This window comes from Podarcis vaucheri (assembly GCF_965113315.1).
Source record: "Podarcis vaucheri genome assembly, chromosome: 10".
Lineage (NCBI taxonomy): Eukaryota > Metazoa > Chordata > Lepidosauria > Squamata > Lacertidae > Podarcis > Podarcis vaucheri.
This window is the reverse complement of record NC_138748.1, coordinates 45,593,239-45,618,799: the sequence shown is the minus strand read 5'-3', so window position 1 is coordinate 45,618,799 and position 25,561 is coordinate 45,593,239. Positions and strand designations below refer to the sequence as shown.

Here is a 25,561-nt window from a genome sequence, read left to right as displayed (position 1 = left end):
TTTATTTCATCTAAACATTTGAATGAACTTGCATGCACAGGTATGCATGTGCCGTCACTATCTTCACAGCAGTGCCTAAATAAGAAGGTGGCAGCTGTTTTGTCTGTCTCCTGTCTTAGGGGCACAAAATTAGTGTTGTCCCAAAGCAGCCTGAGGGAAAAAATGGAGGGTCTCACACAATTAAATATTTCTATACAGTATAGCAGAACTGGGCGGGGGAGGGCAGAAGAAGTTTGACACACAACGGCCGAACAATAACACCAGTGTGCTGACGGAATGGGAGACCCATGAATTGGAAGTTTGATAAGGGCTCTCTCTTTCTCTCAACAACCCCTTCAATTTCCCTCTGCACTCTCTCCCCCCTTCCCTTCCCTTGCCTGCTTTCTTGTTTGGGCTTTTTAACAGTGCACTGTCTTTGTTCAAGATACAGGTGAACAACAATCATGTGATTAATACACACACAACCACACACATGCACAAAGCTTTTTAAAGGCCCGTCCTGCCTTGCCTCAGAGAACCAAGGAGCAGATAGGGCTTCGAGGAGTTGAGAGACGTCAAGAGACGGGCTGCAGGCCACAACAGGGCTGCCTTCGGGTCGTTGTCGTTGCTGTGAACTTTTTCCGACAGCCAGAGAACCTGCAAGGGCTTGGGGTGCCTCATCCCCAAATGGAATGCTTCTCCATAGATACAGAAGCAGCATCAGATATTTGGAGGCTGTGAGGAGAAGGTTTTCGTTGTTTCTGAGGTGAACTATGAAACCCTATTTGATGCCACTCTTCTTGGTTTTGAGGTCTGCTCTCTCTCAGGCTCCAGTCACCCAGGCCCTGTTGACAAACAGCAGTAAATTGGCATGGATTTTGCTTGTCTGCTTGCCTCTATCTGTCACTGCTGGTGGTGTCAGGAAGTCTCACTGGAACTAAAGCAGGGGGATGGAAAAGAGAGCTGAAGGTTAGTCATCTTTATTTACGCCACTTTTTAAGTCACACAGAAATTGAAGAAGGGGCTGCCTGCAGTGGCAATCGATTAGCCATTCCTCTTCAAGGTCCGAGGAGTCTTTCATATGCCTTGAAGCCTTGCAGAGGCAGATTCCAGCAGAGAAAGGACCCACAGAGATTCTTCTCATTTCCTTCCTCTGCTGTGCCTCACACAAAAACCACTTTCTTTCACACTCGTGCAAGCTTCTAGAGCCTTCCACCACAGAGTCTGCCTCTCTTGGGTTCTCTCTCTCTCTCTCTCTCTCTCTCTCTCTCTCTCTCTCTCTCTCTCTCTCTCTTTCCCTCTTTTTCTGTAATTTGAAAGGTGGTTGTACACCTCCAGAGTCAATGAGAAAGAAATGTGTGAGGCAGAGGTGAGAGATTGTCACTAATCTTTCCATGCTGGGACTGTTGGGGGGAGGGTACAAATGTGGAGCCACCCAAAATATTCCAGGCAATCATTCCTCCAAAAGGAAACAGCTTCTAATCTCTTAGTATAAACGTGGCTCATATGTGAAGATGACACTTGGCAGCTATGATAGCATCATCACAGAGGCAAAGAGGGCATTGAGGATCCTGAAGAGGCATGTGTGTATCTACAGGTATATAAAGAATTCTAATCCTGACCCAGCCCTTCCTTCCTTCCTTCCTTCCTTCCTTCCTTCCTTCCTTCCTTCCTTCCTTCCTTCCTTCTGTAGCTGGCCAGTTCATAACTTTTATTTTTTCTTATATCCCTTCTCTATTATAGATAACAATTTTTGCTCCAGGGACTTTTAATGGTGCAATTCTCGGCATGTCTACTCAGAAGCAAATTTGGTGGGCTTCCTCACAGGTAAACAGGTATAGGATTGCAGCCTTAATGTCCCCTGAAGCTAAAAGTTTGGGGTGGGAGTTCTTCAACTGCAGGAGGGCGGAGTGGGGGCACATACAGATGTTCTGTTGGGGTGACACACAGCTAGCTGAATCGTCATCGAGACTGCAAAGGGGAAATGCCAGTAAATTGCCAGACAAATTTACAGAGGGCCTGCAAAATATTCTCTTTGTGTAAGGTCGCCCCTAGCATGACGCTCAGCAAGGGAGGGGGAACGGAATGCCTTCTTTATGATGCTTGTAAAGTCTCCAGCTTTGATTCTGAACATGAATGTAACTTTGCTGACTAGCTTCATGACTCCTTCTATTCATGTCCCAGGTCCTTGCATTTGCGAGGCATTCAGCTCTATTTTAGAAACATCATTTGACCTAAGAGCTCGCCAGTGCCACCTCCAAAGCTTCTCGTGTCTGAAGTCTAGGGAGTCTATGTACACTTGTAGCCTGGTTTTGTAGCATTTTAACCGACATGGCCACCTGCAAAGATCAGGCGAGGTGCTGACAGTTCTCCGCTGTTCACTGCGGCTGTACTCTCTATGAGGAGATTCCTGGCTCCTCTCACAGAATACAATTTCCAGAGTTTTCTGGGGAGGGGGAACGGCTGCTCAACCCTGTTTAAATCCATAGAGTACTTCTGCCCTAAATGGTGCTCAGTCCATTTAATTGACTGACATAACTTTTCCCTTATTACAGGATGAGAAACAGCAGCATGAGGCCATAATAATCTGTTTAGGCAAGTGGGAAGGCAAAGGTCATAGTCTGGTCAGATCTGCTTCATTCTCAATATTTTCTAGTTCTTGACTCAGTTGAACAACCTTCTCCAACCCAAGGACCTAAGGAGATCCCGCTGGAACAGACCAGTGACCCATCCAGTCCAGTATCTTGGTCCCACAACATTCTGCCTACTTGCCATTCCCAACAGCTTGTATTCAGAGGCATAGTGGATGGAGAACATAGGCATCATGGTTAGGAGTCTTGATAGTCTTCTTGAACTTGTGACCTTCTCTAGGCAAGGCATGTGTTCTTTGGGTCAGGAGCAAGACAAATAGGCCATGTTAGTGCTTCTTTTACTGTTTCACCCATAACACGATTTAGCCCAGTATCTTATCACCATATCACCAGCCTTATTGCAAATCCTGTGATCTTCCTGATGATTTATTCTCATCCTTTTCTCCTTGTTGCTAAGCATAAAACTGGGAAGTCTATACAAATAAGAAAGCAATGAATAAGCACACTTGTGTTAAAAACAAACATCATGGGTTTTAAGACCGTATGGGGAGAAGGGGGGTTCGTTTTCCTCGCCAACATTTTTGGGGAAAGGCCATGGCTCAGTGTTAGACCATCTCCTTGGCATGAAGAAGGCCCCAGGTTCAGAACCTCACATCTCCAAGTAGAACTTGGAAAAAACCTACCTGAAACCGTGGAGAGCTACTGCCAAGGAGCCCAGCACACAGTAGGACAACTGATTTTCATTTGTCAAAGCAGGTACACTCACTTTGGGTGTTCTTGATGAAATGGCCAAACTCCACATTATGTTAAGTGTGTCTTTGCATTTATGTGTGGGTGTGTTTTAGCAGGTGTCTTCCTTCCCCCAGCACTACCACTGCCATCCAGATCATAACCATCGTGCTGGTAGAGAGGAAGTTAAGCTTCTCCCACAGTCCTAATGAAAATACCTGCTATGAAATGCTGTTCTATGATTGGCAGCAACAGCAACTTCCCTTCTGGGGCAAATAGCAGCTTTCAAGCATTATTCTCATCAGAACCATGATGGGAGGCAAAGGGTTAAAGCCCCTTTCCTCTTAACACCATGGCCCATATATAGGTCTGAGCAGGAGAAGTAGCAGCTATTTTTTAAGACACACACAGAGAGAATTAACATAATGTGCTGCCAAGGCAGGAAGGGGTGGATAGATATTCTTTTAAGTAAGGCTGATCCCAAATCCTAGTCATGATAACTGAGGTCTCTGGGAATTATGGAAGGGTCTTCAAGAACTGGGGAGGTTTTTCACATCTACTGTAGGTTGTAATTTGCTTTCCAAGCCAGTGGAAATGTGAGCATTTGTACCACTGAGATTGTTCTGTGATATCTGTGAAACTACTGAGAAAAGGGGGACCGGTTTAGTCCAGTCCAGTGATTCTTAAAATGTGGGGCAGGCCCAACTGAAAAGCAATGTCAGGTATGAAAAATAAAATGTACCTGTTCAGGATCACATCTAGTCTGTGTCCTATTTAGATCAGGTCATTTTTATACTGCACCTGCACCTGGAATCCACAACCAGATATGATGGGGGCTGTGTGTTCAATTTATTTTATGCCTCTGGTGTCACTCCTAAATTGGACTACCATTTTCAGGAAAAGATTGAATGTTACCCTAGAGCCAGTACATTTCTGTCCGTCTTGAACCAGATCCCCAAGCTTTGTTTCTGTTTGATTGCTTCCAGGGGGGTGAATGATGCAACACCATGTACTCCCCACCCCAGAGTATCTTTTGCTTTGGTAAATTGATGAAACTCATGAAACAATACTTCTCCCATTTTCTTTTATCTGTTTGCCCAAAGCCAATGGATATGAGGAAGTTGAACATTTTCTGCGTTTGTTTCCCACTTAGGGAAGATTGGACAGTTCTTGACTAAAGGAGGGTTTAATGGTAAAGCATAAGCTTTGCCTATAAGGGCACGGCACGTTTAGGTGAAATGGTATTTGGAACACCATTGATAAAGCCTGCAAACACCCTCCAAACCTCCTTGCTCGAACTCCAACTCTCCACAGGTCTCAAAGGTCGGTGCAAGGACTCCTGGGATTGCACTTGCAAATGCTTGTGGGATTGCTCGACACTGTTTTCATGCCAGTGTCTGCAGTTTTCACACTCTTTTAGGGCTGTTTTTGCCCCTTTTCCTGCCACTTCGGGGTCTGCAGCAATGCGCGTGGTCGTAGGCGAATTGAATGCTCATAATCAACCTGCCCATTACATTCAATCTTCTGCAGGAACCTTCTCCTTCTGTGGTGGATGGCACTGGGGAGAAGACCATCTCTGAGAGAGCACTTAAGTCTTTGGAATACTCTTCCAAGGCCAGTCCCTTCCAAGGCCAGTCCACCAAGTCAAAACACAATGGTTTCCCCAATCTTCCAGGGGTATTGACTGAACTAGCCTTCACTAACCTGTTTCCTCCAGATAAACCTAGTGTCTACCAGATGATGTTAGAATCTGTTTCCTATCATCCCTACCCATTGGCCACAATAGTTGGAGTCCAGCATTTCTGGAGGGCATCAGGATGCAGAAGGCTAGATTAGACTCCCCACAAAGTATGGAAATTTGGGGAATACTATGCTACTGATTTATTTATTTTTACAGAAGGTTAACATGGGATTTTAAAGTACAGTGGGAAGGGGCACCATATAGGATTGAATCTTCCTGCTTACCAGCTAACAAGCAGGAGGATCTGATCCTGGCAGTCCTGCTCTTTTGCAAGTGGCTTTGCACAAAGGAACAGCACCTGTTACCACAGAGGATCCGATTCTGCGCGGTGCTGCTTCACAAGCGGGTTTCCTGCAGGAAAGTTGCTTCTAAAGCAACTGCCACACCCACAGTGCCTTTGATCAACAGCTGTTGAGCAAAGGCATTGATCCTGTGTCAGGCTGGCAAGAAGGAGAATCACAGCATTGGACCTACTTTCTCCTAGAAAGACGTCACTGCTGGTTATGTAGGCCTTGCCCTTTTCATGTGGTTTTCCCACCCTGCCTGCCTCTCATTCTTGCCTGATGCCCTGCCCTCTGGGCTCTCCAAACTAACTTGTAGCCATGACTAGCTGTACCTGATTTGTCTCACACCTGAGTCCCTCCAAATATGCCTGCTTTGGCCTTGGCTTCAAGCCTAGGCTGAATTAGGTGCACAGTCCTAATTATTATTATTTTTATTTGCTGCTGCTTTCTATCCTAATGTTTTAAATGGTTGTCCTATTTGTACTTCATATTTTTACCTGTATTTTATTGATTTGTTTCTAAACTGTCCTGGGATTCATTTGAACAAAGGGTAGTTTAGTAGTGCAACGCATAAAATTAATAAACAGCAGAACTGTGGAGACAGTCTGATGTACTGAGAGCCTGGTTTTAATCAGAAGTCCAGCACATATATCCACTTATTACAAAACTGTTTAACAGACAGAAAGAGATTTACAATGGCAAAGGAATCCTTTTTCCTGCATAACTAGGGCCTCGGGAGATCAAAGAGGAAATTGGGCGCAGACTATCTGTTTGCTACCTGCTCTGGCAGGTGGTTCCCCACCTTCCGCTCACTTGCTATTTTAACTCCTTCATGTCCTAATGGAGTGTGTGTGTGTGTGAGAGAGAGAGAGAGAGAGAAAGAGAGAGAAAGAGAGAGAAAGAGAGAGAGAGATGGGAGGATACTTGTGTTTTTCTGTGAGCGTACACACATGTGAGTATGCAGAACCACTGTCCAACATCACATGCAGACCTTGGACCCCCAAAGGTTTGCCCACCCCTGGTTTAGTAAAATGGGGTTAGCTTGTTAAGCATTAATGTAATAAAAGAGTGGGGGCAGGCAGAGCTGTAGCTAGGTGATCTTGTGCCCCTGGCAGAACTGTCCAGATTGTGCCCCCTAGCCACAAAAAATAGGGAAAAACAGGGCTCCTGCATATCATATAATGACTCTCTATTTAAAACCTTTTCTTATGAGGCAATAATCAATATTTTTATTTATAGACATATTTATGAACATATTTTTAAGCTGATTTTGAGGGGAGACCCCACCTGCGCCCCTGGCACCCCCCTAGATACGGCCCTGGGGGCAGGATCCTGTCAGAACCTTGGTTCCGAGCATATTTTTCTGGCAAGAAGTGTAGTTCTCTTGGAGGAGGATTGAGTAGACTCTATAGGGCAAAGTAACTTCCCTGCTTGTCTCTCTGGGTTTCTGGAGTGTCCCAGGAAGTCAGGGGAAGGGTTAAGTCAGGAACTTTTCAGTCTGCTGCTTTGGTCCTTGTAATTCCTCCCAGGGAATAAGAATGGGAGAACAAGGAGCTCATTCTGTTTTCGAGAATTAATAGCAAAGAGTCATCTGGGGTGTCATTCAAGCCGTGATCGGCTCCCAGAGGAATGTGTGTGTGTGTGTGTGTGTGTGTAAGTGTGCACATGTGAGAGAGCACAGGCCTAAGGCTGAGATGCCAAAGCAAGGGCAGACACAGTTCTGTTGGTAACCAGAGGTATAAACGGGCATCCAGTTTCTCCTTGTGACTCCTCAAACTCCAACAGCCCTTACTCAGAGCCATTTTAATCAGTCTGTTCTGCCACAAAATTAAGGGTGACCAAATCTCTCCACTTTGGTTTCTTTCAATTTCTCATTTTTCCAGCCTTCAGTTCTCCATGTATCTACACAATAAGATTTAAAAAAAACTTAAAAAAAAACTTCTCTTGAAAAACCACCAGCATTTTAAGGCATTTTTCTCCCAATATGCAGATTTTTGTATGCACATTTGCCTAATGCACACATATTTGCAAAGTAACTTCCCCTAATATAATGTGTTTTTCACTAATATATGTGTTTTAATCCATAGTTTTCCCTAATATATACATTTTTGTACACATTACTTGGCTGGAGAACTGCATCACAAAATTCATATAACTGTGAATCTCAGAGAATGGCTGTTTATCCACTTGAATATATATTTTCCTGAAAGTGCAAATTAGGTAGGTTTGCCTTCAAATGCAAGGTTAATCAAATTTATGCCCCCTCCATTCCTATGCATAACAGGCAGCTGCTCTTTCCTTACCTGTGGCTGTGGCTTCTGCTTTTCCATATCCCAACAAGGCTGTTTAGGTACCTCAGTTCTATCTGCTCTATGATATGTACCTTTACCCTCTTGGGTTGGGGTATTTTTAGGTTTTGTTGTTGTTGTTGCTGGGTTGGGGGTTATTGCTGTTATTGATTGTTTTTGTATATTTGTAGATCTTATTATGACTCATGTGAAAATTGTCGATTTTGTTATATACCGTATTTTTCACTCTATAAGATGCACCAGACCACAAGACGCACCTAGTTTTTGGAGGAGGAAAACAAGAAAAAATATATTCTGAATCCCAGAAGCCAGAAGAGCTGCACAGTGAAGGCAGCAATGCCGCTTGCTGTTCTGGCTTCTGTGATAACTGTGCAGCCTGCATTTGCTCCATAAGACGCACACACATTTCCCCTTACTTTTTAGGAATCTTATAGAGCAAACAATACGGTACTTTTTGATGTTTGTTGTTTATGACTACTTTTGTGAAACAGTGGACCCTCCAGATACGAACGTAATTCATTCCAGGGGTCTGTATGTACCCCGAAAAGTCCGCAACATGAGGCGCCACTTCTGTGCGCGCGCATGGTGTGATAGAGCGCTTCTGCACATGCGTGCGGCACGCAGAGCACTTCTGTGCATGCACACGCAGCAAAACCCAGAAGTATACACTTCCGGGTTTGCCGCGCTGGCAACCCGAAAGTTATGTTACCCGAAGGTAACATAACCCAAGGGTCCACTGTATTTGTAATTATGTAATTTTTCATGTTGTAAGCTGCCTTGAGCATGGTTTTAAAGCATGGAACTGTGGCATACAAATCAATATGTATGTATGCAATGCTATTATTCTAGAAAAAGAGGTGCCAGAACTCACCATGAACACCTCCCTTGTTCTTTTAGAATGGCTATGGCGCCCACCTGAGAGGTGCTGGAACTGAGTTCCTTTGAGTTCCCCCCGATAAAAAAGCCCTTCATATATGTTTGACCCACAAGGAATGAAGGCTCTCAGTGGAGCTGATGCATCTATGGCAGAAGGTCTACACCTACCTTCCTCAACTTGGTACCCTCCAAATGTTGGCTTACAACTCTTATTGTCCCTGATGACTGGGCATGCTGGCTGGAGCTGACAGGAGTTGGAGGCCAACAACAACTGAAAGAATACCAAGTTGGAACACTTCTGTGTGGGTTGTCTGCATGGGCTGAAACCTTCCCTTATTATGAGGATGAAAGGCAGAATTCCCATTCCTGACTACAGGGTCATTAACAGCATCAAGCAAGCCATGGATTATCTCTGGTATCAATAGAGTATGCCTCTGAATGCTAGTTGCTGGGGGATCATTGGCGGAAGACAGCTATTGCACTCATATCTTGACATTGGGCTTCCTATAGGCATCTAGCTGGCCACTGTGGGAAACAAGATGTTGGAGTAGACAGATCCTTGATCTGATCTAGCAGGGTTCTTTGAATGTGCTTATGCCTTGTTCCCGAACGACTCGGCTTCTAGAAGGTTTGGACCATCATCTCTGGCCACTGACCATTCTGGCTGTGGCTAAAATGTTGAAAACATCTGGAAGGCATGAAGTCGGGGAAGGATGATTTGATGGATGATCATTTCCATCAAGTATTACTTATGATCTTCCCACGGCATTCAAGTTGGCGGCTGTTGGCTATCCAGCACGGCTTGTGATTGGGCCACAGAATGGTCTCATCCAGCCCTGGTAGTTCAATATCAGGGAAAAATATGTGTCGGCGGGAAATAGGACTGGACTGCTGCCTTCATTGTGGATTCCCCAGCTGTTAGTCACATGAATGCTGGAAAATGTTAATCTATATGGATTATTTAGGTCAGTGGTCCATTAGTCAAAGTGCAGGAAAAAACCTGCCCAATATCTAGATCTGCAATTACGTAAGTCACAAAATGATAGCTAACCTTTGTGGTCTTTCCTCCCCCCCCCCCAATATAGCATACAAGTTAGAGGGATGGATTTAATCCCTGTTTTATCTACCACAGCTGTCATACAGTAACCCAAAGATTAATATGTAATGTTGTAGATAGCAGATTTCTCTAGAAATGAAATCTGAACCAAATTAACTACAGTGGTACCTCGGGATAAGAACTTAATTCGTTCCGCAGGTCCGTTCTTAACCTGAAACTGTTCTTAACCTGAAGCACCACTTTAGCTAATGGGGCCTCCCGCCGCCGTGTGATTTCTGTTCTCATCCTGAAGCAAAGTTCTTAACCCAAGGTACTATTTCTGGGTTAGCAGAGTCTGTAACCTGAAGCGTCTGTAACCTGAAGCATATGTAACCCAAGGTACCACTGTACTCTTAAAAAATGCATCTGAAATGTTTTCTGGGGAAAATTTGGTTGTTGGATGGCATAGCTTCATTTCTAGGGTTTCTCCTTTGCGTCTCTCTCCTCCCTCCCCACCCATGAACAACACCAGCATATCCAGAATTTCAAAGGATTGTATGTATTGGTAAATCAGTGAAATCTATCACAGACGGCATAAAGTCAGTCAATACAGGTAAGCAGGCTACTGAGTTCTAATATTACATACAAATTCAGGAGAGCGAGCAACGTGTTAACCTTCACAAGATCCAAAAATATTTTCTTGGAAGCAAGTCTAGTTTCAGATGTGCTTAGGACTAGTGGAAAAATAAGTAGTGTGTCTATGAAAGATAGATAAATTTGGAAGTTATGCTTTTTGGTCCTGCAAATTACATTTTGAGACTATTATATTTCTAAGAAGTAGATTTAGCAAGTTGCGACATCATGCTTTTGTCATAATCACCCTCCATTTTAACAATGAATTCCAATGAATATCCAAAATGTAACAAGGGAAATGGTTATCTAATTTGCTAATATGTTGTTTTATGGACACGGCAATGATTCCTAAACTTTAATGAACATGAATCACCAACAGAATTTTGCAAGCATTTGTGAAGTACTCATTGGTTCCAAATTCTGAATGACTGAAAGTGGTTGTGCTTGCAGACTGATACGTTTGCAATTTTGCCTTTCTCTTACTTTCAACAGCCATCAATAAGGCACTTATTGGCTTGTGTGTTTCTTCAAACCCACTAATTTACTTAAAGCAATTGGATATCTCAAAGCAGTATAAGCTCAATCCATTTTCTCATAAACATGCCCAGTCTTACTACCCATAGATTTGTTTCATATTGTAAGGTGAATATAGAGAGTGGAGTGGCCATTGATAATTTGTATGTGCTGATACTTGTAAATGTTTGCAAATTTGCAAATTTAAAATTGTTAGGCATTGAGGATACGTTATAAATGCACCCATGAATGAATGAATCCAGGTGATCTTAACTAGACAACACATTTTAAGCATATTTTAAGATTCTTGTAGTGCCAGTTTTAAGTAGGCTCTGTTAACACCTTATTTATACTTTTAAAAATTATTATTACCTTTACTTCTACTGAAAAACTAGCAGTAGTCTGGTATCAAATGAGTCAAGTCAACTGACCAGTATGTTGACCTTTTGACCTGTTTTATCATCTCTTTGCTTTTGTTTCCTCCCCTTTCATCTGCAATGTCCATTTGTTCTCACTTCTTAATGTACTCTCTTTGGGGCAGAGACAGTTGCTTTGTTCTGTGTTTGCTATTAATCTGCTTCCTCTTCAACATCACTGGAATCGAGTAAAATGAGCCACCGTTTGGTATCAACCATCAATGGGAGCACAACGATGGAAGAATGCCTACAGTTTAATCCCTGTGCTCCTCTTCCTCAAAGGAAAGACTGTATATACAAACCCATCACCCTACAAATAAGGGCCCATTGTAGAGGAAGGGTTAATAAATGATGTAAAGAAGAGACCATTTAAGACATGGCAAACCTTGACCTTTCATAAATCATACTGGCTCAGTTGCGAGTGTGTGGGGGCTATACGCAGCTGCGCGCGACGTTGACATTGTTCCCACCATCTCTAAGTGCAACAAATCCCTCTATTGTCTTCCCAGTTTATCTGGTTCCTCTTGTTTATTAGCAGAGGTTGTTTGGCACTGGTTCCAGCCCTGGGCGGGTGGAAAGAGTGCTGGCACGCACCAAAGAGGGAGGGGGGAGGGGGGATGAGAAGGCTGTATCAATGGCGTTATTGTCCCACCATTTTTGCTTCTGCTGTAATGATATGTTTGAAAAAAGGGGATTAAAGAGAGAGAGGGAGTGAGAGAGAGAAATCGGTGCAAAGGACTTGGTAAGAATTGTTGTCTGGGCCCCAAGCGGATGCTGCTGCAGCTGGGAGGATGGCCCAGGACAGAGGCGCGACGGGGCTGCAGTGCGCCTTTATTCTGTTCCTTTGGATTCTGATCTGTCGCTCTAGTGATAAGCACTGGAATCCACAGGTGCCCATGCATTTGTTTTTGCATGTGGAGGTTGTCCCCCAATTTCACCTCCATCTTCCAGAAGCTGCTGTGATATCATGGCGATTTCAAGAAAATTATTATATTAGCATGGTGGTTTCAAAGACATGACTACCATTACCATAAGCAATATTGACCTCCCTAGGGGTTTCGTTGTTAACTGCTACAAAAACTGACACACTACAGTGGTACCTCGGGTTAAGTACTGAATTCGTTCCGGAAGTCCGTTCTTAACCCGAAACTGTTCTTAACCTGAAGCACCACTTTAGCTAATGGGGCCTCCAGCTGCCACCGGAGCACGATTTCTGTTCTCATCCTGAAGTAAAGTTCTTAACCCGAGGTACTATTTCTGGGTTAGCAGAGTCTGTAACCTGAAGCGTATGTAACCTGAAGCGTATGTAACCCGAGGTACCACTGCATTGTCTATACAGACCCCACTTTGCTTTATCTTGATTGAATGGGCCTGTTCCTATGTTTGTGCAAGGCTGCACAATCCTCACACGGGGACCTTAACCACCCCAAGTTTCCCGTGGGAAGGTATTCATCTGCAGGTGTCTCTCTATGAAAACAACTACCAACACAAACATTTTAACATGTCAGAGAGAGGGAATTCCAGATCAAACCTTCTTTCTGATGTGACATATCACTGATGCAGAGGTTACCGTATATTTGAACAGAGCAGTTTCAAACTTGAGGTGCTACAGGCCCCTTCCAATAGACTACGTATATAGAAGATGCATATGGGAATAAGCTCTTAGTTTTCTTCTGGCAAAAGAAAGTTTAGGCTGCAGTGCACTGATTGTGTTTATGTTGTGTCCCCTCTGGTTCTTTCCCTAGTAGTGTCTTTCTAGCTCATTGTGTTTCCCCAGTCCTATTTCCCATGCATTGTGTTGTATTGACTTCTATACTGGAACAGTAAGTGAAGAATGGAAGATGGATAAAATAAAGGCCTCAGTTCCAGTAGAGAACAAGAAGAACCCAGGAGGTTGCTCTTTTTTAAAAGAGAGAGAATAGTAAAATTATTGTTTTTGTGGTAACTGTACTGATGATATTTGACATGGCGGCGGCAGCAATATCACACATTATTTGAACCATGTTGTCTGATTTTCTTTATATGGATGGGGACCAGGATTCTTAAAGAATTATGGGCCCCAAAGGAAACATGAATTAATACATATACTCCCAAAACCATAGAGTAATTGAGTTGTGAGCCCTACTGAAAATATTCTGGCTCTTGTGATAATCCCCCACTTGCCCTGCCCTTGCAGAAGCCCTGAGTGGGGCACTGGCTGAGGCTTCTGTTTTACTGCCAATTTGCTCATCATCAGCTTGGCTCCAGCAGGGAGGTCAGAAAGTGATCAGGAGGCACTGGAAACTTCGTGTCTTTCTGCTGCTTTCAGAATCAGACCCCATGAATCTCTCCACCAGCAACAACCCTCCCACCAATCACATGCACATACATTTCAAGGAACCTTTAAAAGAGTTCAAGCCTATGAAAGTTTTGCATGCTTTTAATTGGAACGATCTTGAAGATTGCAAATGGAGAGATAATCGCCTGGCCGAGAGTCTGAAGAAAGAAAATAGTTTGTTTCAGATTAAATGACAGCTACACATGATCTGTACTCTTATCCCACTTTTACCTCTTATAAATAGTCATGCAGGTTTCTGTACTGTTTCAAGAGCCTACAAAACGTGTTTGGCCTCATTGGTGACAGTTATACTCAGTGGTGTGAAGAGGTGGCATCCATATCAAGCCATTGTTGACTATCTTAAAAACTGTGTTATTATTGTCTTCACCAGCCATACAGGGTTATAAATTGGAGTTCCTCAAAAAACAGAGTTAATGGAGACCAATGGACACTCTGTGTTGCAAGCAGTCAATAATGAAATTAGAATACAGATCCTTTGTTTGGATGAAGAGGCAACCTCTCTGTTGCAAAGGAGGAAGAACACATCTCCATATGGATATATGTATAACAGAGAGACTGAACAAATGCAACAACAGTTAAAACCTTTGAATATGTTTGTGTGTTTAGGCTTCAATCAAGGGCTGTTCATGAAAGAAAATATTATTCTGTTTCTTCAGTGAATTGAAGGTGGTTTGAAATTCATTAGCTATTTTGTGTACAAAAGCTGTGCTGAATATCCACTCACCCCATCATTTCTACAGGGCCTCACCAAAATTGAAATTTTCATTATCTTTTGGGGTGGCCACAAAATTTTGAAGACCTTTTGCAGTGACTGCGTATTTTATCCTAACTGAAAATAAAATATGGGGTGTCAATGGCTTTTGACTTTCTTTATTTCCCACCTTTTCATTTTTAACTAGAAAAAGGCTGAGCTTTCCCTTCCTTAACAGTGTGTACCATGGGAATGACAATACCACATAAGGTAGCACCATCTTTTCCCTTGGGCAAAATTGATCTGATACATTTTGCTGCCTGAGGCGAAGGGCAAGATGGTGCCTCCTTCCCATTGCACTTAGAAGAGTTTGGATTTGATATCCCGCTTTATCACTACTCGAAGGAGTCCCAAAGCGGCTAACATTCTCCTTTCCCTTCCTCCTCCACAACAAACACTCTGTGAGGTGAGTGGGGCTGAGAAACTTCAAAGAAGTGTGACTGGCCCAAGGTCACCCAGCAGCTGCATGTGGAGGAGCAGGGAAGCGAACCCAGTTCCCCAGATTACGAGTCTATCGCTCTAAACTGGGCTGGCAGTTGAATCTTACTTCAGCACTGGGGATGGAACAGAGTCCTCCACAACACCTGTGAGCAACAGACGACTTTAGGGAGCATAAGATAAAAACAGCCCTGTTGGATCATGCCAGCGGCCCATGTAATACCAGCATCCTGTTCTCACAGTGGCCTACCAAGAAAAGCCTCCAAGCAGGACCTGAGGGAAACAGCATCCTCCCCTCCTGCAGTTTCCAGGAACTAGTATTCAGAAGCATATTGCCTCCCAGCAGTGGAGGTAGAACAGTCATTGTAGCTAGGGCCATTTATCCTCCATGAATTTGCCTGACCCTTTGTTAAAGCTGCTCAAGCTGGTGCCCATTGCAGGCTCCTGTGGCAGCAAATTCCATAACTTAACTGTGTGCTACATGAAGAAGTATTTTCTTTTGTCTGTCCTGAGTCTTAAGGACATAAGACAAGCCTGCTGGGTCAAGCCAATGACCCATCTAGTACGCCCATCGTCTTCTCACAGTGGCCAACCAGATGCCTGTGGGAAACTCTCAAACAGGAAATGAGCACAACAGCACTCCGCCCACCTCTGTGATTTCCAGCAACTGCTTTTGTAGTGTATGCAGCATGGCCATGACCTCTCTTAGGTACAAGCCTGGGCAGTGTGTCTGGAGGTCCTGGGCTGCCCAGATGACAAGACCCCCTCTCAGCCTCACTGATGTGGTCCAAAGAAAAGCAAAACAATACATTTGGCACCAGTTGGGCTGCAGGAGTTGCCAGGAGGAGGTGTACAAGTTGCCATCCAACTGTCTTAGGGAAAATTGCAATGCATGAATCTTTCAGTTTTAATTTCTTTTCTTTCAATCTAAAGTATTTTGTTTTTTGTTTCTTTCCCATCAGGAGTTCAGTTTACCTCATTTCTGCTTCAGCTTTTGATTATTATTTTTTAAAAAAGAATAAGTCCGCATGAAAATTTGTAAGCTTTTCCAAACACATTTCTTTAATGTTAGACATTTTTGAAACGGTTTTGCCGAATGTACATTTTTTTTTGCAAGCAATTTCCCCAAATATAATGCATTTTTGTATGCTGTTTTCATTAATATATACAGTGTGGGGGGGGTGTTTGTGGGTGTGTGCGTGTGTGTGCGTGCGTGCGTGTGTCTGTGTGTCTGTGCATTTGGGGACATTTGGAGAATTGCATCACAAAATTCAGAGAAGGGCAAATTGTAAAGGATGGCAGCATTTTGGTTTATGCATTGGTTCAGGATGTGTGAGTTAGGTAAGTTTGCATTAAAACTTAGGTAAGTTTTAGGTAAGAATACATTTCTCCCCCATCCCTACCAGGGCTCCTTTAAGAAGAAGGGAAAGAAATGTAATAACATATATAAATAAGTAAAAGCAAAATTCTGCAATGTATTCCCACCACCTAGCAGAAGTACTCCTGGTCAGGATTACAGCCAGCCAGCCATGCCCTGCTCAAGCAAGCCATTCCATTCCATTTCGTACCCCACTTACCCCTACACACACTTTCCTTTTCTTGCTGACATCCAGTAGTCTGTAGCTACTGCTGGTTCAGTCCTCATTGGGCTGTTTTTGAGGTCTGAAGAGGCAGGGATTAAGATTTGTATGTGTGCGCGCTGCCTTCCACCAACCTTGAAAGTCCTTATTTTTCAGTGGTCCTGTTTTGCCTTAATTTTTGTCAGCACTCGTCACCTTAATTCACTATTAGAGAAAGTGATGCAGTCGCACCCAGATATTTAACAATAGACCTGAAAGAGGAATGACCCATGAAGATCTTTACTGCACATGAGTGTATTGTGCTCATTGGAAAGGCGCCACCAGTATCTCCATAAAGGGCAAAAAATGGGCAGTGTTTTACCATGGATAGGCAGTGTGACCAGGTGTCCTCCTTGACAAAGGGTGGCCCTCCATCTGAAGGGCTGTCAGAAGCTAGACCTCAATTTTGAGGTATTCTCTGAAGGGCTGCCCAGTCCAAGTCTTGATTTAAGATTTTTTAAAAAACAAACAAACTCTGAAGACGGGAGAGCAGGGGTGCTGAAATTGCCCATCAGCAATTAGCAACTGGACAACTGGACTGTGGACTGAGGAGGCACGTAAATCAGTAGGGCACAGTCTTACCTGTGGTGGTGAATTGTACTGTATCCCTATTTAAATTATAGTAAAAAAAGAAATAAATTGTCCAGTAGCACCTTATCGACCAACTAAGTTTGTTCTGGTATAAGATTTTGTGTGCATGGACACAAAAGCTTATACCAGAGCAAACTTAGTTGGTCTATAAGGTGCTACTGGACAATTATTATTATTATTATTATTATTATTATTATTATTATTATTATTATTATTATTATTATTACTGCATCAGACCAACACAGCTACCTACCAGAATCTAAATTATAGTAATTGGTTCTAAATCTCCCTCTCTGTGTTATGAAGATCTTTGCCCTCATATTACCCATTTTATGGCACATTACCCCACCCCTCCCATTTATAAGTGGCCACCCAAGGGACATGAACCCTAGGGATGAGACCCTGGCAAATAGAGACTGCTGGAGTGTTAGCTGCTGCTAATAGTCTGGGTTTGTGGTGAACCTTTTTGAAACATGCTGTACAGGGAGATCATGCAGACTGATCCCCACTGGGATAATGACAGAAGTCAAAGGAAGGCTAGGGAACAGTGCAGACTCTCCATGCCCTGCCCTGTGACCTCTAGAAGTCCTGCACAGCCTCAACAGGCTTGGAGCTTTCATCAGAAGGCAAAGGCCAGCTCCAAGTTCCTGTGGACTTGCAAGCGGGAGACTGGCTGTATGTCTAGCACAAATGCATTTATTGGGTTGGCTCCAGACTGTGTCATGCTCAAAGCAGAGTGTTTGTCACATTGATTCCATGGACGACCAAGTCTGGAGCCACCCAGTGCAAGCAATAGCATACAACTACAAGATGCGGGTGGCGCTGTGGTCTAAACCACAGAGCCTAGGGCTTAAGGATCAGAAGGTTGGCGGTTCGAATCCCCGCTATGGGGTGAGCTACCGTTGTTCGGTCCCTGCTCCTGCCAACCTAGCAGTTCACAAGCACATCAAAGTCAAGTAGATAAATAGGTACCGCTCCAGCGGGAAGGTAAACGGTGTTTCCGTGTGCTGCTCTGGTTTGCCAGAAGCAGCTTAGTCATGCTGGCCACATGACCCGGAAGCTGTCTGCAGACAAACGCTGGCTCCCTCGGCCAGTAAAGTGAGATGAGCACTGCAACCTCAGAGTCATCCGCAACTGGTCTTAACAGTCAGGGGTCCCTTTACCTATTTACAATACAATAAAAGGTAACCAAGAAATAAATTAAACATAATTTAGATCTAATTATAAAAGCATAAGAGACTGTGGAAATAAAAAGGCCTTCAACTTGCCACCTGGGGGAAAGCATTCTATAGCTGTGATGCCAATGTGCAAATGTACTATATTTTTAATCTTTCTTTCTTCCTTCCTTTCTTTCTTTTCTTACATTTATATCCAGCCCTTCCTCAAATTGGAGTCCAGAGTGCCAAACAAGAAGAGATAATGAAAACATCTTTAAAAGGTCGGCTTAGGCGCCCACAATGCTTTTTCCAGGTCAGAGTACAGTGGTACCTCAGGTTACAGACACTTCAGGTTACAGAGTCCGCTAACCCAGAAATAGTACCTCGGGTTAAGAACTTTGCTTCAGGGTGAGAACAGTGCAGTGGCAGAGCGGCGGCAGCAGGAGGCTCCATTAGCTAAAGTGGTGCTTCAGATTAAGAACAGTTTCAGGTTAAGAACGGACCTCCAGAACGAATTAAGTACTTAACCCGAGGTACCACTGTAGACAATATGGAACTAGATAGACCAACGGTCTGACTTAGCACAAGGCAGTGCCCAACATTCCTACCTTCCTATTCAGAATATGCAGTGAGTTAATGCTCCATTTTGTTTGTCCCTGCCTCTAGCTAGTGATTTATAACCTCACCATCTAGAATCCCACTGAGCAATGTGCAGTTTTTGAATTGACACACAAAATGTCTCCATCTTCCACAGAAGCTGCCTTCTATCCTCCCTCCTCACCCACCAAGCAAAGTCTCTCCCTTCCACCTCACTGCCACCCCCCAATCACCAAACCAACCTCTCTCTCTCTCTCTCTCTCTCTCTCTCTGGAACTTCCTTGCAGCTGCAGAGCTGGCTAGACAATCGGGTGTTTTAGAGAAATACATTTTTGGGCTAATTTGCCATGCATAAGTGTTTCTCCTACCCTTTAAAGGAAGGGAACAAAGAGCGTATTCTCCCAGCACTCTGCCCTGTTGTGAGGCGGCCCTGCAGCTGTACAGAGCTGTGCTACCCTCCGCTCTCCTGCTCCATTCTCTGCTAGCTTTGTAAAGAGATGGGCCTCTGCTTTTACCAGCGCCACGAAAAGACCATGCCGTCTCCAACCCCCTCCAATGTGCTTATTCTTCCTTGGGGAGGCAGATGGAGCAGGTGGGAAGGCCGAGATGCTGCTGCAGCAACATCACCCTACCTATAGCGCCTTTGTTTGTTTGTTTTTGAGGAAAGCTCCTTATTTTAAGAGACAGCTGTTATTCAAGGGATATCTCTCACTTGGTACGTTATGTCGCACTTCCAACACCAAATTAAAAAATAGGTCAGATGCAAATGGAATCAGGCGAAAGAAGCGGTCCTATGCAGGGAATGAAATTTAGACGATGTATCAATACACACTTTCAGTGATTAAACCAGGGTTGGGGGACTTTTTTTTTTTCAGACCAAGGGATGCATTCCACCATGAGAAACATTCCAGGAGCCATTTTCCAGTGGGATCAAAGGGCAAAGTGAGCAACTGATTCTAGCCATGCAGAGGTCAGAGGTATCTACATACTCACAAGTCACCAACAAGCATTATAATGGTCTGAGGACCCATCCCAGCCAGGTAAGAACATGGAGCTGGGCCAATTATTTAAATAGCAGCTGTGGGAGTGGAGCAATCCTCCCCTATTTACCTTTCCCCCCATACTGAAGTCATAGCAATAATCTTCCCCCAAAGCTGATATACATGGCGTAAGGAAAGTTGATGTTGACACCAAGGGCAACTTCAGGAGCGACGATCAGAAAGAGAATCCATGAACTCTGAGAAGATTGGGTGAAGAGATTTCCTACAGGACAAAGTCCAGAAGTATCACTCTACCAAAACTCTGTGGGTGGGGAGAGAACCAGGAGTTTCCTTGGCCACCAGCCATACAGCTTAAGATGATTGCTCTACCCTTCCCAGACTCAACTCCTGAGCTCTCTATAGAGTTTCCTGCTCCACCGAAGCCAATACCTGCGGAATCAAGCGGTGACTTTCTGAGAACCAACAGATTTCTCACAGGGGGTAGAAGTAGAATCCCTGGTGCACCTGCAACTTAGTTAAGCTTTTAGTTGACATAAAGCAGTGATGGCCCTCCAGCTGTTTTGGGACTACAACTCCCATCATCCCTTGCTAACAGGATCATTGGTCAGGGATGATGGGAATTGTAGTCCCCAAACAGCGGGAGGGCCAAGTTTGGCCATTACTGACCTAAAGCGTCACTGAAGCATCATCTTAAACACTTGGATTCATGGACCTCCTTGACTCAGCTATGCATGGAGCTCTCCGGGGTTCTGTTTCCTTGCTGAAACTTTTGTGTCACCTTCCAAATAATCTTCACAGATTCTGCCTGGAACAGGAGACTAATGCTGAGCCAATGCTGCTTGGTGAAAAGCCGGGCTTTCTGTTTTAATCAGGCAAAGGGCTATTTCACACATGCAAAGCTGGGTTTGCCCTAACTTTACACTTTACACTTAACACAAACAAAACGGAACACTCTCAACCATTGCCAGTCAGTTTCCTGGCACACATAACTGTAACCACATGTTCCATTTTTAGGTATGTGCTTAAAATATTTTACACGCTTGCCTTAAAAATGTAATGCATGAAGTTGCCCTAAGGAGGATAGTGAATACTTACGGTATTGTGTAGTAGGAAAAGGATTCACAACCCTGGAATTTGCTGGGATATGATAGGCTCCCAGCTGAAAATAGCAACCATTTGGAAGAACCTAGTTGGTTCTTCAGGAAAGGCTGACAGGTCTGCTGAGATTAAATATCAGCTGGTAATTGGGGGGCGGGTGTCAGAAAAAGAGTGGTGGGCTATCACAGAATTTTTGAGTAACAAATGAAGAAAAAAATAGAGCAGAAGTGAAAATTCCATTTTAAAACAAAAACAAAAATTCCATTATCACCATTCAAACTCTGAAGGCAAGACCCATATGGGTAACATGGATTTCTCACCTCACCATTTGGAATTTGTGTGTTTTAGATTTGTTGGCATCTCTTAGTTGTTACAAAATATGTAATGTCACAAGCTTTTAACTCTCAGTACAGATAACATGACAGTCTACCCATCAAATACACTGGGAATTAAATATCACATGCTATCATCATATAATACCAATACATAATGCCATTTCATTTCCATTATGAAATTTCAAAATACCAGCGGCTGAATATCAAATACTGAAATCTCATATTGGATGTCAAATACAGGTATTAAATATTTGGTAAGATGCCCCAGAAAATAAAAAAGGTATTTGGCATCAATGACACAAAAGCAATTCTAAGAGAATTTAGAGAGCAAATTTCAGCTGAAAACAATGTACTGCGAAGAAGCTGTGGAATTAATGCCACTGCATTAGTTGGACATTCCAGAACATTCCAACTGTGCGGTATAAGATGGCATAAGACTCAAAGCCTTGTGGGCCTTCTAATTCTATACAAAATAGATACCATATATAGATGGGTTTCCTTTGCATAAAAATAGTTATGCATACCTATTCTTCATTTCCACTGAAGGTCGCTTGCAGATGATCCATTTGTTGAGCATTCATCCGGATTTGTTTAGACAAAGTTTGCAGAGAGGCTAGATGATGTTGTATTGTACATTCATTCTTCTTATTTTTTTCTGCAGGGAAATTAGATGGCATTGGGCCTCCTCAGATGTCCTTTTTTATTGTATGTTTGTGATCATTAGCGGTCATGGTGGTGTTTTGGGGTGGACATGCTGCTTCATTTCCAATCAGTGCATGTCCCTTAACTCCCTAATGAAATCACATAGCTTTTATACCACAAGTGTCCCCTTTTTATGTTTGTCATGCTTCTGTTGAATGATATAGCACAAGAGTGCCACTCCAAATAGTAGTAAGGGAGTAACACAGAGGAAGCATCACAGGGCAACTGATAAAACTGAGTGACGTGTGGACAGTCCAGTATAAATGAATGCACTATTATTGTATCAATGACATGTTGTAGAATATGCTCACACAAAGCACCAGTCTGGGGGAGCCTGTTTTGCCAAACCATTGTTCTCCCACTCTTTCCATAATACTAGAACCCCCCAATTCTAGTATTATGAAAGGGGGGAAGACAACGTTTTCTGTATCCACTTCCTCCATGCCCTGTATAATTTTATCCACTTCTGCCATATCACCATTTACTTGCCTCTTTCCCAATCTAAAAAGCCCCAAATGCTGTAATATTTCCACATAGGATAGTTTCTCCATCCACATAGGGATGTGATTGCATCTGAATCTAGGGCAATATCGACAAGCATCTAGCGGGGAGGTATATTTTTGGGCACTGTTCTACAGGCATCTCCCTAACATATGCTTGTATTGACTTGTGCGCAACTGCGTATACGTACAGTAGAAGCAAGGAAATCATTAAATAAACCGATTTAAATTGCAAAAAGGTGCAAAAGGGACCTGAAAAGAGCAAGAAACTGCAAAAATGGCACAAAAAGAACGGGAAAATTGACAGCAATTCCAGGGGGACTTTACAACCACAGTCTCATGAGCCTTTGCACCAACCTTTGAGGCCTGTGGAGAGTTGGAATTTGAGAAAGGAGGTTTGGAGGGGGTGATTGTGGTAGAGTTTGGCAGATTTTTGTGGATTTTTCAAGGGTTTCCAGAGGTTTAGAGGGTGTTTACAGGCTTTTCAGATGGTGTTCCCCACTATACGTGATTTCATGTATACGTGCAGTACCCACAAACATAAGCGGGGAGACACCAGAACTCTATACTGAAGAATTGAGTGCAATGAAGAGTTTGGGGTTTCACTGTGAATCTTTTAATAACAGCTAAATGCTCATTATATTAATGGCTGAACATTGCAGGCATTAGTAGAAGAACTGGGTTTCAGCAACCTTCCAGTTCTTGCTTATGCTAATGAAATTGCCTTGTACCGAGTCTCAGAATGTGGCCGGTGACCTCAACATTGTTTCCACTGACTGACTGCTGCTCCTCTGGGGCTTTCCTCAGCCCTACCTGGAGAACCTGAGGCCGCCTGCTTGCAATGCACACACCCTACCACTACTGAGAACCAGACCCTCCACCACTACAGGTGAAATCACATGAGCTCAAGGATAAAGAAGTCAGAATGGCACGGTGATTTGCATGACGCCCTGGAAGTTTTCTGGTGCAACACCCTCTCTCCCTGGTCCCAGACTCTTGAACTAGATCTGCAGGAGCAGAGATTGCCAATGTTTGTGGTTATAGGAACGGGGGGGGGGGGGGAGGAGATCAAGAGGGTGGCTGTTATGGGGGGGGAGGGGTGTCTATGGATTCGTGCTTCCACATGATTTCCTCAGTTGTTTTCAAAGTGCTTCTGAACCACCCACACCCCCATGTGATCCCTCATTTACGAAAGCAAAGGCGTAATCAGTGCGCAGCCAGCGTTTGTTTATCATCCCACCCAACCCACATCTACCCCCAACCCCCACCCTGCGTACATCCATCGGCATTCTTAATATAAAAGGCACTGGAGACTTGGAGACAGCTGACCCTGGAATGTCACGTGGCTCCTTGAAGGGAATCTCTTTTTCTGGTCACTCCCTGCCTCTGTGCTCCTTTGGGGCTGTTAGGCATTGAGGATACTTCCAGGCAGAGCATTGCTCCGCTTCAAATGCTGCCCCACCCCACAGGACACCCGCAAAGATCAGTGGGGAGACCATTGAAATTGATTCTGTGAAATCCCTTTGGATTACCAGGCTTTCCTCGCAAGGAAAATGTGGACAAGCCTGAAATTAGCAAGGAGGCCTTGTTGGGTACAAGATTTGTGGGGTGCTAGGTCTGAATAGGGACGTGGGTAGCACTGTGGTCTAAACCACTGAGCCTAGGGCTTGCCAAACAGAAGGTCAGCAGTTCGAATCCCCGCGATGGGGTGAGCTCCCGTTGCTCTGTCCCTGCTCCTGCCAACCTAGCAGTTTGAAAGCACATCAAAGTGCAAGTAGATCAATAGGTACTGCTCCAGGGGGAAGGTAAATGGCGTTTCCGTGCACTGCTCTGGTTTCGCCAGAAGCAGCTTAGTCATGCTGGCCACATGTCCTGGAAAAACTGTCTGCAGACAAACGTCAGCTACCTCAGCCAGTAAAGTAAGATGAGTGCTGCAACCCCAGAGTTGTTCGTGACTGGACTTAACTGTCAGGGGTCCTTTGCCTTTTTTTTAGGTCTGAATTCTGCTCTGTAAAAAAAAACCCCTGGGTATTATCAAAAGGCCACAGAACAAAAGACAGTTCAGAATAGCTTCGCTTCTGTGTAGATAGGAAACCTTATTACATGGTTTCAATATTGGCCATTACTAATAAACAGAGGGACAGGGTTGGTTAACAACAATAATACTATATATAACAGGTCAGGTGCATTAGCAAGTTAGTATGGGTGGAAGAGGAGCGGGGAACCTCTACCCCAAATTACGCCCACCATGCCACCCCATTTGGCCTACAAAGCTATGTGGGCTAAGCCACACCCAGTTGCCTTACATATATCATATTGATGTCAGCTACTAGGCAGGTAAAGCTATGGTTGGATTGAAAGGGAGGTTTCCACCTGTGAAGCTGATTGTCTGGGCTTGCAAAGGGCCATGCACAACCCTTTGCAAGCTTTGGAGATCTCTTGCATAGCATACCCTTCAACTGTCCCAATTTGAGCAGGACATCGCAGAATTACAGAAGCCATGCCAGCTTCTGACTGGATCTCAGGTGTGTCCCATTTTGGCTCCCACAAGAGCACAACCCCAAAAGATGCCCGTTTTTTTGGGGGGGCGTGCTCTTGCACAAGTCACCTGGCTCCCACAAAAGAGTGCAGCCCCTCAGCATGGGGCCCACTGGGGTTGGCCATCAATTCCCACCTTCCCTGCTTGCTCTTCTTCCTCATCCACTGTGATGCTACCTGCTCACCTGTCCTCTCCAAGTGATTGACAAGAAGGAGGATGAGGAGGAACATCCACTTGCCTTGCCCTCTCCTTCTTGGCAGAATGAGCTCGTAAGAAGAAGAATGAATGAGGAGTGGTAGCACAAGCAAGGGGAGGAGCCTGCTCTGTGTGAGGGACCTGTTAAGGACATCCTGCTCATTGGCCTTCCAAAATCTGGGGCCCCCTCCCCTTCCCCCAGTGCTTCTCCACTCCCACAGCTTTCCAGAAGACTGTAGTCACCTGGGCTAACCCAGCGTAGACAGAATAGATAACAATTCCTTGGCATGAGTAACAGAGCTGTTGCTGTGAATTGGGGGAGGGGGAAATACAGAATTTCCTACACAGTGAACTTTTTAAAGAAAGGAGGAAAAGGCTTTACAGCAGGGCTGGGGAGCCCTCCCCCCCCAGATGTTGTTAGACTTCAGTTCTCAACAGCCCAAGCTGGAATGGTCAACAGCCAGGGACAATGTAGTCCCGCCACATCTGGAGAGCCACATGTTCCTCATCCCTCCTCTGCAGACAATTCATACAGCCAGGATAAAGAGGGACGCTTTTCTTATTTTTAGCCGAGATTGCTCATGAAATATATA

At 44.2% G+C, this 25,561-nt stretch overlaps 1 long non-coding RNA gene across 1 annotated transcript; it reads left to right on the top strand.

The window, feature by feature from the left end:
* Positions 1-527: 527 nt before the first annotated feature.
* Positions 528-21,846, top strand: LOC309542527. Its single transcript, XR_014224280.1, has 2 exons — positions 528-948; positions 19,474-21,846. It is a non-coding gene; the product is annotated as an uncharacterized lncRNA (long non-coding RNA).
* Positions 21,847-25,561: the final 3,715 nt, after the last annotated feature.